Source organism: Amblyomma americanum, chromosome 6, assembly GCF_052857255.1.
Source record: "Amblyomma americanum isolate KBUSLIRL-KWMA chromosome 6, ASM5285725v1, whole genome shotgun sequence".
In the NCBI taxonomy this organism is placed as follows: Eukaryota; Metazoa; Arthropoda; class Arachnida; order Ixodida; family Ixodidae; genus Amblyomma; species Amblyomma americanum.
The window spans coordinates 128,934,184-128,950,411 of NC_135502.1; the positions used below are offsets into that span (position 1 = coordinate 128,934,184).

At 46.0% G+C, this 16,228-nt stretch overlaps 1 long non-coding RNA gene across 1 annotated transcript; it reads right to left on the bottom strand.

Annotated features, from left to right (window-relative positions):
• Window positions 1-1,084: 1,084 nt before the first annotated feature.
• On the bottom strand, window positions 1,085-15,604 carry LOC144094100 (uncharacterized). Its single transcript, XR_013306401.1, has 3 exons — window positions 15,351-15,604; window positions 14,802-14,953; window positions 1,085-1,333 (listed from the first exon to the last, which is right to left on the bottom strand). It is a non-coding gene; the product is annotated as an uncharacterized LOC144094100 (long non-coding RNA).
• Between the last annotated feature and the right edge of the window lie 624 nt (window positions 15,605-16,228).

The following is a 16,228-nucleotide window of genomic DNA, read 5'->3' on the forward strand; positions in this document are numbered from 1 at the left end:
TAGTAGACGAGTGGTTCTCCACGATGGCCGTATGCAGCACGCTGCATTGCCAAGCTTCATCGATCAGGACAGGTAAGCTGTAAGGCCGTTGCGTATGCTTACATTACCGGCAGCTTGGTTGCACTGAAATATGCGATTTTGACGGGAGAGAAGTGCCAGCTTGTAAATACCGCCGGCTTGAATTAAGCGATTTCCCCGTCTGTCCACAGTACACACCTTACATACCCCTCTGGCAATAATGGCCCTCAGCAGCTGAGAAACGAAAAAAATAATCTGACATTAACAGGTGATGCGAATTCACTCATCCACCTAGCTCAGACCACTGTTCTGCTTGAGGAAAGATAGGTCACAACAGTAAGAGAAGATTATAAATCAAATTTAGTGAATATTTAGGGCCTCTTGTTAGCAAAGCCTGATATTACCCAGTTTGTGCACCCGAAACATAAATCAAGAAAACCAGGGTAAACGCAATTCCTGCTCAAAAAGTGTCAAGAGAAATGTAATTTTCCAGTGCAACAGTCTGAAGCTACCGTATAGAAACTGGCAGATGTCTTGAACCTGAAGGCAATGGATAAACTGGCCATGTGATGGTTTCCATGTCATGTTGCATGGCATGAATTACCGAGGAAGACATCGTTTTCTTTATGCTTTTACAGTGCAGTTTCGGGTAATGCGAATTTCGAAAACTGCCAGCAAGAGCCCAGTGCTACAGAATCCACCTCGTTTGCAGAGTTGCAATCCCAGTAGCACTGCTAGGGCTGTTATCTTGCCTTTGTAAAATACCTACAAAGAACATTCAATTCAAAGGGCCTCAATTACAATGTTCACTGGGCTTCAGCACCCATTTAGCAGTTGTCTCAAAGCAGTATGTTGGCGAAATTTCTTTTTTTTCATTAGCTTTGTGGAGAATTTTCTGCTGCAATGGCATAAACAGGAAGGCAATATGCGGTTCTGCAGCAAAACTTCAGACTGTGATGCGACACACGGCAAGCACTTACCTCAAAGATGAGTAGGTTACTCAGAGGAAACAATGTGGTGGCTGGGTATCGTCATAAAAAAAAAAAAAACTGCTTTGTAACACGGTTTTTCTATACGGCCAACGAAGTTGTTACTCATTTATTCACACGCTTCATCAATTACTGACAAGGCGCGTCGGTAGGAATACTTTATTTGGCAAGGAAGTCCTGGCCGACGTGGGCCTAATGCGACTCTGCCTGTAGGCCAAGGTGCAGACTTGTGGGCACAATCTTGAGCCAGTAGCCTGGAACAGGGAATAGGTGCCTGGGACCAGAGAATTCCGCGTCATGCAAGGTCGGCTGCTGCACTCTTTCCACTAGTGTCAGTCATACACAGGGTTGGATGCCATGAAAAGAGAAAAAAGTATGCAAACGCAGAACAATAAAATGCAATGAATAAACCACTAAGAGAAACACAAAAAAATGGAATGCATATGAGAGAAAAAAAGATAAGGACATCTCCCAACAGACTATAGCAGCAGCCCACACACTCCTGTAGTGGCTTTGTGTATGGACATTAAAGAGATCCTCAAAAAAAAGGATAAAAGGAACATTGCTCAAGATGTGCCGGAGAAACCACACACAAAAAGTGTGTACAAGGCAGAGACCAAGAATGAATAAAAATAGTCAAAACAAACAACGAAAGGGTTTCTGAAAGGCTTCTGACACTGGCACACAGGAGGTCACAAGCTCCGTATGCTGAACCCAAAACCTTAAAGGGGCGGAGACATCAAATTTTTGGTTGGAGTGTTCTTAGTTTCAAACATTGCATACTCCCACCAGGCACGTGATACGTGCTCAGCGATTCAAATATGCGCATTAAATATTGCATTATTTATGCTGAGCGATTTCGGTTTCTGAGTGTCAGGGTGCGTTATAACGTCACTCCCAAGGAAGAGCAGCAACCCTGGCCATGTGGGCTCCAAAAGCAGTGCCACAGGGACCGTTGCATCGTCTGCTCTCGTACACATGCTGCACATACCAGGGCCTTTCGAAATGCCGGCCAGTACTGCGATATGCTTTATTTTCGAGTAGTTCAAATTATAAAAAAGATATTTGAAATTACAATACAAACATGTTTCCACAAAATGCAGTGATGAAAAGAAACATTTCATTCCTCTTCATAATTTATCGCATCCTAAAGCTTATTGAGCATCTCGATGAATGAGGGAAAATCATGTAGAATGGTACAATTAGTCTGAGCCATAACTGTGTTCAGGAAAAAACATGACAGCTTGACTTTGTAAGCTGCCGAACGACAATCTTTCGGCTTTTCATTTCTCAGCCTTTTGGCGAAGATCATAGCACCGAAGCGCGGCCTTGTGGTAGAGCATCCACCTCACATTCGGGAGGTGCTGTGTTCGATTCCCAGTGCCACCGGGTACCCACCGGTTTTAAGATTTTCCCGCCATGATGCTCGGCTCACCCAGGGTGAGATGCTTGGGAGAAGGGTCTTCGACCAAACCGTTGCCTTGACGGATCAGAGATAAGTTCCGCCATCAAGCAACCCTAAATCCACCTCGTGCGGTAGAAGCCCATCTTTTTTTTTAACCCATCATGCACACCTGCCGATGCGTGTGCGCCAGCCACAACGGTAGCAAGCAAATACCGCTGCACTTTGCTCGAAGGCGGTTTGTGAGCGGAGAGAGCTATGGCACATCTCTCTTGAGGCTAGAGAAGTGAACATAAGTTTTGTAACTGGCACAAGGCGAGAGTTTTGGACTGCAGGTTTTAACCACGCGGAGACGTTTTTGTGCCCGCATTTGACGGGAATTTTGAGGTGCAGGCTATCCTTCCCACGCAGTGCACCCTGGAGAGCCGAGCACTAGGCTGGGGGACCGCCTGTTCCTATTGGATTAATTGGCTGGTGGACCGGAGGCCGCGGGAATCGTACCTACGACCTCCCGTAGCCGAGGCGAGCACTTAAGCACGAGGCCACAGCTGCGGTGGAGATGCTCTTGTCACAGTTCAGACACTGAAAAGGCGCATGACGTGATGTGGCATTGTTGAGAAACATTAATGACACAAAAAATCTATGAACAGCAGCTTAAGATACAACAAAAGTGAGAGCATTAACAAGACGACGTCTTCCACACTCCCTTGTGACACCTCCAGCTGTGGAATGCTGCCCCAGATGCAGCATTCTTGACGGGACATGGGCCGCTTAACTCTTGTGTATGGGTTTTACCACACTGGAATCCCTGGCCGTAACGGACCCACAGATGCTGGCACATTTCAACTAGGAATCTGTGCAGGAATTTTAGCAGCTGTTTCCCTTCTCACTAGATGAAAAGTGCCTGGGTGATCCGGAGTCTTAGATTTGGAAGTTTGTTAAAATATGCTCACAAGTTGTTGCTTTCTTTTAATGGTTCATATGAGTGGTGGCCATATGTGCTGACATTACATGTGCTTTCACAAAAGAAACAAACAACTCTACTTTGAGAAAATTCTGGAAAATTTCAAAATGGAACACTCTGCATGCTTTCAGGGGCTCCATACACTGCTCAATGTACTGCAAAAGAATACTTCAGGCTTTCAAGAAGGAACCCTTGAACAAGAGGGCTGACAAAGGTTGGTTTGCTCATCACTGAGAAGCACTGCCTTTTACTGCCTTTCCAATGAAGGCACACTCTGGCATCCCTTTCGATAGCAGCAATGGCACAGGACAAGCATCAAGCGATTTCCACAAAAAGTAACAGCTTTATACGACCTCGTCATAACAGCTCGAACCGCAGAGAAACTAGCCTCTATTTGTTTCTGCAATAGCCTACAAGATTGACGAGGCCTGAGAGCAAGATTTACAGATCGATTTTGATGCCACACTGGGGTGACGTGGCACCTCGCATCAGCATACTGAAAGTGCATGAATTCTGCACATTACTATGACTACGGCTTATTCCACAGAAAATACTTTTGAACGTAGCTGTGTCTATTCATATGCACCAGATCAAATTTAATGAGGAGTGTGGCAACCTGTACAGAACCAACCAGTATATACAATGCTCACTTAATTAAAGACAAGAAAAAGACAGCTAAAACAGACAAGCCGCCATGCCTAATACTCATTAGAAGCAAAAATATGTCATGTCAATAACAACGGACCGTGTGCTGGACACTCACAGTATCGTTAAAACTCGCAGCAGATCTGTCTGTGCGTTAATTTCAGTCCGTCGTTTTCCTAGACTTGACCACTTTCTTGACGGTATCCCTCACAACTCCCCGATTTTTCCAGGTAAACGAAATTCCTCTTGACAATTCTAGATTGCTAGACACCCTTTAAAACCGTCACAGCCCTTCCAAGAAATACAGTAGAACCTTGCTGCTCTGTTCTTGATTCGTGTAATCTGCAGTATCACAAAACCAAAAATTATGCGTGTTGTGCTATTTTTATTCACAATACAAATCCTGGAGAACTTTTTGAAATGATTCCCTGGCATACATGTCCATAATTTTGCCAAATTCTGACCATATGATGCATTCAGATACCAAGAGAAAATGCCAGCCAAGCTAGTCATCATTTTTGGATGCTTTGCCCACACGCATTTGAGCATTGTGGAGAAGACGCCGCTGCTGCCCTGCACAAAGGCAAAGACACAAAGCATCTTAAGAGCAGCTGCGGCTCTTCCACAATGCACAAGTGTAACGGGACAAAATATCTGAGAACGGTAAGAAATATTTGACGGACTGGACATGCCATGAAACTTCATCCCCATGGATAACAAAAATATGGAAACAACTTGCAAGTGCTAGAAAAGGAACTTTTCAAAATTTGTGCCAGCACATTCACAAAGGTTTTAATGAAGTGAAAGTGCCAATAAATGCCAGGGACTAGGAAATGGCTCAAAACCTGGACATAGAGACAGTCACGTGCAGACCAGCAAAAAAATTTTTCATAGGGGCTAATTCAAGCTTGTTGCTAAAACATTGCATTCATAACATCCAAAAAAAGATATGAAAGGAGAAAAGGAGGGGGGGGGGGGGACAAAAAAATAAAAGGGAAGGTGGCACAAACCTTTGCCTTTAAAAATGCAAAAGGCCTTGTTTCGTACCATTTGCAGAAGCTATCATGTCAGGATTTCGCATTCATTGAAAAGCAGCGTGCAATCACCTTGAAATCAGTGCGTGGCAGGCTAGCCAGCAATTAAATTACTGCAATATAATTACAGTAATTAAATTATTTTTCTCAGTAATTTCTAATGTAGTTCATTACTTTTGTGGCCTGGAAATTTAGTGATGTAATGAACTACTGTCAAGCAGTAATTTCATGGAAAAGTAATCAATTACTAGCAATATTACTTTTGCTGGATACCGAGTCCATGCTTCTCCTCGCATCTGCCATGCTTTGGCCTCATGTTTGTGGAGATGAGCATATACAAAGCAAAGGTAGGGTATATGGGGGTTTAATGTCCCAAATTTTCTGGACATGTCCTAAAAAATGCTACAAAGATTTGCTTTGGTTTAGTTTGGTTTATGAGGTTTAACGTCCCAAAGCAACTCAGGCTATGAGGGATGCCATAGTGAAGGGCTCCAGGAATTTTGACCACCTGGGGTTCTTTAAAGTGCACTGACATCGCACAGTACAGGGGCCTATAGCATTACACCTCCACCGAAATGAGACTGCTGAGGCCGGGATCAAACCAGTCTTTCGGGTCAGCAGCCGAGCACCATACAGTGAAAGCTCGTTAATTCGACCCCCGTTAATTCGGACAATCGGATAATTCGACCTGCACGCATGGTCCCTACAATTATATATAGGAGTCTATGGGGCAAAACTCTCGTTAATTCGGACAAATTTTACCGCCCATCGGTTAATTCGACCTAGTTCCACGGCCCGCCAAGAGCGGCGCTACTGTAAAGTTGGAAAAAAAGAATGTAGCGTAGGCCATCCGTACGGTCATTGTCATCAGCAGTGCGAGAGAGGGCGAGGGAAGCAAGGTTAGCAGTGGCCGAAGCGCCCGGTGTCTTTCTTTGTGCTTCGTTGTCTCTTGCAGTCGTGCTCAGTCGTCGTATTAACCCTATCTTCAGCAAGTCTCGTTTTGGCGTGTCGTCGTTGCCCCGTGTTTCTTGCTGCTACGATCGCAGTTATTGAACCCTAACACGCCTTTTCTGGGTATTGCGTGCTTTGCCAGCGTGTTTACTGTGCTGTTTTCTAGTGCGTAGCGCGCCGTGCCTGCGCGCCTCGCCATCGCGTCCTGCTCCGATGGCGACACCGGCAAAGCGGCCGAAGTACAACCAGGCGAAGGACCTAGCCACGAAAGTGGAAATATTGAAGGTGCTGAAGGATGGTGTTTCACGCTCTGACGTGATGGTCAAGTATGATGTTAAAAGAACCACCTTGGCCACTTACGTGAAGAATGAAAACAGCATTATGGAGGCGTTTGACAGTGAAGCCTACGGTGACAAAAGGAAACGACTGCGGACTGCGGCCCACCCGGAACTCGAAGAAGCCGTAATGCGATGGATTAGAAACGCACGTGAGGCCTACCTCCCTGTGAGTGGGCCTTTAATTTGTGCCCAGGCTTCTCTGTATGGAAGCTGGGAAGAAGTACGACCTTACGCTCCTCAGCGCTTTGAACATTCTGGCGCACGAATGGGCCAACACGCCTACAGCAGTTATTGCGAACTGCTTTCGGCACAGCGGTTTTGTGCAACTGAACTGCGGTGTGGGGGAACTGCCCACAGAAGCAGCTGACGCAACCACAGAAGACGACAGCTGTTTCGGCAGCGTTTTGCCTCCTGCCGTGCGGCTCGGGGATTACGTGTCCATCGATGATGGTGTCGCCATTGCCGGTCAGCTGACCGAGGATGAAATCATCCAAGAAGTGACAGGCGCCGACAACGACGATTCGTCGGAAGATGGCGATTGTGAGCACCTGCCCCAAATGCCGAAGCGCATGGTGAAAGAAGCCGCAGAAGCCTTGTCCGTGCTGGAAGACTTCTGTGAACAAATTCCGGATGGTTCGCGTGCCGCGGAGCATCTGGCAGCTGTTAGAGCTATTGTAGCTGCTCAAATTCGCCCGAAAAAGCAGACGACGATAACAAACTTCTTTGCCAAATAAAGGTATGTCATGCTGGGGCAAATTTCATGGTTTTTGTGGTTCATTCGATATTTCGACATTCGGTTAATTCGACAATTTTTCGCAGTCCCGTCAGTGTCGAATTAACGAGCTTTTACTGTATAACCAATGAGCCACAGCGGCGACTCCCAAAGATAAAATAAATTACGGAGGGCACTAGAGACTACTTCCATGCTTTGAAGGCGAAAAACATTCATTTTTTAATTTATATTGTTTCCTTCCTTTCTAGTGACACACCTACTCATTAGCATACAGTCATAGGGCAACACATTAAATCATGACTCGCCACGAAGCAACGCGGTTTTGTGGCCAATGGGTTGCGCGATCACCTCACAGTCTCAAGGCCCATGGTTCAATTCTCTGCACCCTCGGAAGAAATTTTTCTCTTTTCTGATGATGTCACTGGGGGTTGTGAACCACTTTTCCTGGACATCGACAACATAGCCGGGTATCGCATTAAAGTGCCACTTAAGGCTCTTGCCTTAAAAGTGCGCCACCAGTAATAGCCAGCACCCCAGGGAAGCGGCGTACGCAGACGAGAGGTGATGTGCGCGCAGGCGCCAGCACTGCCTTTGTGAAAAGTCTGTATATCAGTCACAGGACTGCTACGCATCTTCCTGCACTGCATACGGTCTCACACACAAACGCACTGCATGGCCACCAGAAGAGCGCCATGACCAAGGCATGCCATATGGCACCTTCGCACAGATGCACTGCGAGTGCTTGAGCAAGTACTTTGACATTGCCGCACTGACAAGAAGTCTCAACTGACACGTCTAAGAAAGTTGGTCGTGAGTTGTTTTTTTTGGCCTCATTTGAGGCCCTATTTCTAACTTAAGGGCAACAAAGGCAACAGCGTCCCACTGACATGCAATTTATTTCCACCAACTTGCCTGCAGAACAAATCAATTGAATATCAGCAGAACTGGCAGCTTCTCTGCACCCCTGTGCACTTTTGGGATGATGCGTGGATAAGCAGTCAATGTACTCCGGCTGTTTATGCGGATGACAAATTCTTCAAAATCAGGATGGTGGGACGATATTACACATTGAATGATGTACTTCTGATTGAAGAGTGATATGAGAAAGACCATCGACATCAGCAAAGTGGCTGTTCAAATTGAGTAAAGAGGGGCAAAATTTCCAACACCCATTTTCAAGCTCATTGGCAGTGCAAACAAAAAACTTGAAATTTTGCACAAACCATGACCAATGCGCAACATTTTAGCATCGAAACTAAGTAATTTTCATTACTTAAGGCAGGTAATTGTAATGTAATGTCGTTACTTTTTGAGACCAGTAATTTGTAATGTAATTTAATTACTTCTGTGATTTCAAGGAAATGAATTAGTAATAGAATTTAATTACTTTTCAAAAGTAATTTTGCCACGCATGGTGTGTGGTCAGCGGCTGCCTAGGGAACTTCTCAGTGTCCTTAAGTACTTACGCAAACAATGACACACTACCCAGTTCCCTACATGTGACAATGTCCTTGAGAAAAAGGAATATTGTGACAAAGACGACGAAGCTGGCTGTGGTGCATTACAGAGCAGTCGCGCTAGGCCAACGGCCATTAAATTATAACTCTGCCATTGTTCATCGCGCCTCACTCTTTGGACGGCCACCACGTAACAATATTATACACCACAAAGCATTTGCATTGGAGGGAATGGCCAAGTTCATTTTCCATTTGGTTTTCTGCGTGTTAAAGGAATATATACACGTAACTTTGGTGGCATGTTTTCTTCTCTACAATGATGCATAAAATACTACTACGCATGAATCACCATGTGATATTTGCCCACGGCCGCTAAATAATGTATAATTTTTTTCTGTCATGCTGTTTAGGTTTCAACAGCCGAACAATGGCTGTGACGTCAAAGAGTACTTTTGTGTCACGTGAGGCATAGAAAAACGCCGATATAATCGCTGCTTCATCGTTGTAATTTACTGCAGGGCTGAAGCCAGCCTTGCTCAAGGGCTGGAATGACAACTAATGTGGAAGCAGCGATTATATTGCATTTTTATGCCTCACGTGACCTGTAGGCACACGTTGGCATCAAAGTCCTCATTCGGCTGTTGAAACTGAGACCGAAACAGCACGAGAAAGAAATGCTATTATAAATTATTTAGTGGTTATAGGAGAATACCAGGTGGTAATTCATGTATAACAACGCCTTACGCATCATTACAAACAAAAAAACACGCACCCAAAAGTTAGGTGTCTATACTCCTTTAATTCTTTAGACCCACCATTCTGCTTACTGATCTTGCTTTGCAGTTCATCTGCTGAGCGACTTAGAGATATCACCTGAGAATTGCAGATTACTAAAATATTCTCCATTAACTCTTATCCCCAACTGTTCTGAATCCAGGCCTCGGAATAGAGCAGGTATTCCTAAAATACCTCCTGTTTACAGGAGGTATTTTGTTGCAGAGGACGCATTGCGGAGAGTCATTTTTTTTTGCACGATTGGTGATGTATTAGACACTGCAAACCAAGACTTCTTCAGCACAGTTTGGTATTGACACTGTTGCTTCCATCATTGGTAAAAAGCCATCCAATGAAAGTAACGCCTACATGGAAGCTGAAGACAGCTAAACTTGTACTGTTGGAAAAAACTGCATGCGTGCTAGACACTTGCTTGTTCACTCAAATACGGCCTAAGGCTAATAGAGCAGCTGGGACACGGGACCTGGCTTACATACCTTCGAGGGCTGCACTCGTAGCTATGTGATTAAAAGGTTTCACCTGCGCATTCTTTGAAATGCCTCAGGTATCATCTTTTACTAGGTCAACGGATATACTCAGGCTGCTTTCAGTTTGGGCATATTGTTAAGTGGCGACCAGCCGAATAATAAGCGGCGATGAACGATGGCAGTGAGATCATTCTAATGGCCGCTCGCCTATAGTGCGACCTTTTTGTTCCTGCGCCACTGCCAGCTTCGTCGTTTTAGTGAGACTACCCGGGGCTGCCGAGCGATTGTCCCGATAGTGAATAGAAGACACCGATGGAGAGACGGCTCAGTGGAGATGGGTTCAGAGAAGGATGGTACATGGCATGGGGGGAAGTGCTGGCTGCCACGATGAAAGATATGTGTGAATGAATCCTGGTTGACGAAGCTTCCGGGACACAGGTCGCCAGTAGCCGACGGACGAAGCCCTTGAATGCACCGAATGGCATGGGCAGGGGGCGGTGTCCTCACGTGTGGGCGGTGTCTCGGGTCGTGGCAGCGTTGTTATGTCAACATGCCTTGTGGTCAGGGCAGGGGACGGGACTGGGGTGAGCGGCGAGGTCGGTTCATGTTCGGCGGGCTGGGGCACAGCAGGGCGAACCAGGTGCACACGGCCGATGATAACGGCAGGCGGAGGACTCTGAAGATCCAGGACCAGGATGGGGATGATACCCCGCATCTCACACCAAATGATAAGCGGCGATGAATGATGGCAGTGAGATGATTTTAATGGCCGCTCGCCTATAACGTGACCTTTCCGTTCCCATACCACTGCCAGCTTCGTCGTCTTCGTGACAATATTGCCGCATTGCACACAGTTTTTCCACAGTGCCGCGAGGTATGCCTTAATGAGGTTTTACTGTACCTGTGAGTACTAACGTTGCTGAATTTGATGCATGTCAATGTGAAATCTGAACCGATTCATACACCTCCTGCAGTAAGGCCCATGATCCAACTATAAAATTGAAGCTCTGATCTATTGCTATGCGATGCATTCAGAACAGGTGCTGCCCTTGATGGTCGCACAGATAACTTTGACCACAATGGCAACAAAGGCATCAAAGGTTGCCTCCAAACTATAGCTCTCCACCATTCGTGGCATGTTTTCCGCTGCTCTACTGTCTTTTTCCACAGTGGCCCACTCATAACTCACCCCAGTTTTGACTGCGGGGCCAATCCAGCAAACAAGTCTTACGCAGTGCTGTTCGGATGGACCTTATGGCCATGCCACTGCTCTAATTATACCCCACCACTTTTGCTCGGCCCCATGGCGACATTCCTAACACAGGTGGGGGAAGGAGGAAGTTGGAGTACCATGAAAGCCAAATGTACAACAAGGACGTAGTGCAGCGGCCTCGCTCAAAGCTCTTGCCCTGAGCTCAAACAGCACAGGTACTTCTGGTTGAGCTTACAACTTCGTCATGCCAGAGCTGACAGCTCACCAGCCACACACATCGAAACAAATTTTTAATTACACATGCCAACAATGCCACATCTATTAAGATATGGAAGATGGTGTTAAGCCATCTATGCTCTAATTAACCCAAAATTCTTACTACTGTCAAGCAGATGACCTCGTTTCTCTTAGGCAATACATCCAGCTCATTACTGCTCACAGCTATGGTAAATTGTCATTTTGACCTCTCAGATTTTCTCACCAAGAGGCACGAGGGCAATTGGTTAACTGTACGGTTCTTGGGACCAAGCGCCATTAAGCAATCACTACAAGCTCTGGGCAAACACTCCCTGAAGTGGCCACCAAAAATCTTGCACCAAAGCTGCAAATTATACTGTCTGAAAGGGCATTACTTTTTATTTATTTGTACCTCAAAGGCCCACAAGGGACTATTACATGAGGGGTGGGCTGACATGTACTAAAACCTCCTGCCACAAAATTTTTCAGAAAAGGCAAACTGAAGAGCTAAACTATTCATCTACATCCTTGAGGCTCTTTTTCCTCCCATAATTCCTACTGCACTAGAAGCCACACGTCTTGTTGGTGCTTGAATCTGAATGCCACACACCCATATGCATGCAGCACACATCCTTTACCAGCAAAGCACCACGTAAGATCATGTCAATGCCTCATTTGGGGACAATTTGGGGGCAAGCACACAGAACAGTAGGAACAAAACGCAAAGACTAATGTTGTGTGAGTCACTCCTGTGCTCTGTCTTTTGGGCTACTTGTCTCAAGATGAACAATCCTCTCCCCATTTTCCTAAAAAAGTGAAACTACAACAAACATCTACTCCTAACTTGTGAAAACAAAACGACGAACACAGAAGGAAGAACATAAACGTGTCTCGTCCTTGTCTTTTCATGTATTCTTCAATTATGGGAACTACTTCCTCGTTCAGCTCCCTGTCCTACATACATTCGTCTGTGGCTTCTCGCCTCTGCTTATCTCTAGGGGCACAAACGTTGCCAGTTTCACAGCAGGAGGCCCACTTTCAAAATTATAATTTGCTAGATCCGTGACAGCCTAGCTGCTTTGTTCACTATACAGGCAGGCTTTGTTCATTTGGGGTCTGCAGGTGAAAGCTGTTGTCTTAATAGTGAATGTTTCCACGTTTCCTTTTTGTTTCTTCTTTCTATGTAATGGCTAGGACAAAAACTGTCGCCCACCCAATGCAAAGGAAATAGCCACATAATCATAAGGTCTCTTCCATTTGGCTGCACTTTCTGCACTAGTTCAAGGCTGGCTTGCACTTGCCGAAATGGAAGCGCAGCTGCGGTGCAGCAATACGGCGGTGCCCATGTGTAGGTCGAAGAAGCGGGAAAGGTATGGCACTAGTTATTCAATGAAATGATGACAGTTCTTTTTTGAAAGCTTTATGGTTTATGGGGGTTTACCGTCCCAAAATGACTCAGGCTGTGAGGGATGCCATAGCGAAGGGCTCTGGAAATTTCGACCACCTGGGGTTCTTTACCATGCACTGACATCGCAATACACGGGACTCTAGAATTTCGCCTCCATCAAAATTCGACTGCCGCGGCCAGCATCGAACCCGCGTCTTTCGGGTCACGGGTTTCATCCTGGCCGCGGTGGTCGAATTTCGATGGAGGCGAAATTCTAGGGGCCCGTGTACTGTGCGATGCCAGTGCACGTTAAGAGAGCATAGAGACCTAATTTTGGTGGCATATTTTCTTCTTTATAATGATGCGGAAGACACTACTATGCATGAATCACCATGTGGTATTCGCCTACAACCGCTAAATAATTTATAATCGAATATTTCTGTCATGCTGTTTCGGTTTCAACAGCCGAATGAGAGCTGTGACGTCAAAGAGAGGTTTTAGGTCACATGAGGCAGAGAAAAACTGCGATATAATTGCTGCTTAATCGTTTTAATTTACTGCAGTACTGAAGCCAGCCTTCCTCAAGAGCAGGAATGACAACAAATGTAGAAGCACCAATTATATTGCAGTTTTTCACGCCTCACATGACCTACAACCTCTCTTTAAGGTCACAGTCATCTTTCAGCTAGTGAAACTGAAACAGCTCAAGAAAGAAATTCAGCTATAAATTATTTAGCAGCCATAGGAGCATACCACATGGTAATCCGGGTATAATAACGCCTTACACCTCATTACAAAAAAAGATTGGCTTGGTTTATGGGGGTTTAATGTCCCAAAGCGACTCAGGCTATGAGGGACACTGTAGTGAAGGGCTCTGGAAATTTCGACTACCTGGGGTTCTTTAACGTGCACTGACATCACACAGTACATGGGCCTCTAGAATTTCGCCTCCATCCAAATTCAACCCCTGCGGCCGGGATCGAACCCACGTCTTTTGGGTCAGCAGCGAAGCCCCATAACCACTGAGCCACCGCAGTGGCATCATTACATTCAAAAAAGAAGAAACCACGCACCCAAAAGTTAGGTGTCTATGCTCCCTTAAAGAACACCAGGTGGTCAAAATTTCTGGAGCCCTTCACTACGGCGTCCCTCATAGCCTGAGTTGGTTTGGGACGTTAAACCCCCATAAGCCATAACCTTTCAGCAAATAACTGTCACCATTTCATTAAATAGCTTGTACCATACGTTCTCTGCTTCTTCGACCTACACATAGAGGAGGTGAGTGACTGTTTGAGGAGTCATAATGAAAACCTGAGCGGTCAAGTCGAGTCGCATGGGCAGCATTTCAGCGCTAATTCGTAAGTCGCCTGTGTGTATACATGCAACGATTTTTTTTTTCTTTCTGTGAAACGACCATTTCCTAGAGCAGGTTTATGGTAAAACTTCATTGCGATTTGCTGCTTGAAAATTCTTCCAAGTGTTTCAGGATTTTGGTGGTGTCGGCGGCATGCAGTGTGTTGCAATTTCGTGACGACAGCAAGGCTATTGGACAATCGGGCCTGCACTCGACCATTTGTTTTGGAAGCGGTCAGTGCCAAGCTGCATTTGAACTGCCTGAGCTGTTGTTGCACGCTGCCGACACCAACGCGGAACTTCACAGAACTAGTTCAGAGAGTGCAGCCAAATCAAAGAAAGCTATCATGACCAATCTTAACAAAGTTGTAGTTTGGGCTTGTTCGTATAGCATATTAGAAGACATAGCGCAGCACAATGGGACAGAGAAAAGCACACAGGACAAGCGCTTATCCTGTGTGCTCCTTTTCTCTGTCCCATTGCGCTGCACTATGTCTTCTTCTAGTATCGCCACAATGACCTGTCACACACTGCAACAGTGCGTTGTGAGCTTTATGCACCTCACAAGCTTCCAAACAGTCAAAGGACATCAAGCACATTGTCCACAATGTTCATCTCTTTAAGGGCTCTTTACACCATTAGCTGTAAAAAAGTCTTAAGCTTAGAGGCTTTAAAATTAAGCTTGCTTCTCCAGCTGCCTCATGCGCTCCATTTTAGTTGGCTACCTGGGTCCAAGCACCTTTCCCACGTAAAACCAATGCTCGGCGCAGGTGGCACAGCACTCATTTTAAAATTCTCACAGAAGGTTGAGGGCTCACCTTGTGGCGCCTTAGAGCCTTTGCTGCCTCAGCATTTTAACGTCCCATTTGTTCAGCCTCTGCGCCAGCAAGCCAACGCCGGACTCGAAGCAGGAATCGGGAAGGTCCGTGCATACCAGGAAACTGCCAGTCAGTTTTTAAAGTCCAGTTTTCTGAAATAAATATGAATTTAAAAGAACATGTTTCGCGCTGCAGGCACCAAAGCGTAATTGCTTATCTCGCCGCAATTTTTGCACCTGTTTTAGAAAGCGAATTGTAACAGCAGAACACAACTGTAAAGGGCAGCATTAATTCTACACTCTACAGACTTTCCCAGCCGCGGAGCCACAAAAAATCGGACCGCGTACAAAACTCATCGCACAAACGGTTAGTTCAACTAGACTGTTGTCAAAAGTTTCCCGCCTTTTTTCGGGAGCACGCAAAAGCTGGTAATTATGCGTGTTTTACATGACCATGAGCTACGTTGGGCTGGATTGACAAAAGGTATAAAACACGCTCAGCGCAAGCTCTTTTCTGTTGAACTGCACAGAGCTTTTGAGCAGAACTTACGAAAAAACAGATGAGTCTTTCCCCCCGAGCCTTTGGGTCCACTGCCGGGCAAGCGGGCTCAGCGCTAGTCCTGGGTTATCTGCTAACACAAAATATTCGGGCGCAAGGAAGTTGACAACGGAATGCTGAGTGTCAGATAACGGGCAATCACTCAGTATGTACATACCAAAAGATAGCAAGAACAAATTACTCGCGTGCAACACGATAGCGCGCTCTTTCCGTCAACCGGCCATAATGCTACTGAAAGCAATGCTCGGCTCGGCTCAAACAGCAAAAAATTTGCCAGACGTGACGTCTTTGCTTCAAACCGGATGCGACGTCATGGGTTGAAATAACGCTTGCCTGGTTGTAGCAGAAGGTTTGACTAGTGTCGTGAACGCGTCAGCGGAGAGAAAATAATTTGCAATGACGGCTCACAGATGGCGCTGCAGCTAGCAGGTGTGTTGTGCGCGCGCTCGGCAGCAATGCCGGGAAACGCATTTCGCTGCGAGCATCTCGCTATAACGGCTGCGATATTCGTCTGGGCAAAGCACAAAATATAATACGAGTGTCCATATGTTCTGCGGTGCATGCGGCGTCGGTCAGCAGCGATATTCTCAGCAAACCACTTTCGAAGCTACTGCTTCAGGTGGGCATAGACTGTTGAAGCCGCGAGCGCTTCTATTTTTGCTTGTTTATGCTTTGGTTAACACATTTTCGCGGGAAAAGGAACAAGGAAAAGGTGCGCAACAAGACACTGACGAAGGGAAATGAACGAGCACAACACGACATGCGTAGAAACAAGAAAGGCTCGTCATCCAAGAAATTGAGCGCGTCTTGTATATAACGATTGAGCGAAATTACGGCCTCACGTGTGGAACGCACCATTCACGGATGGT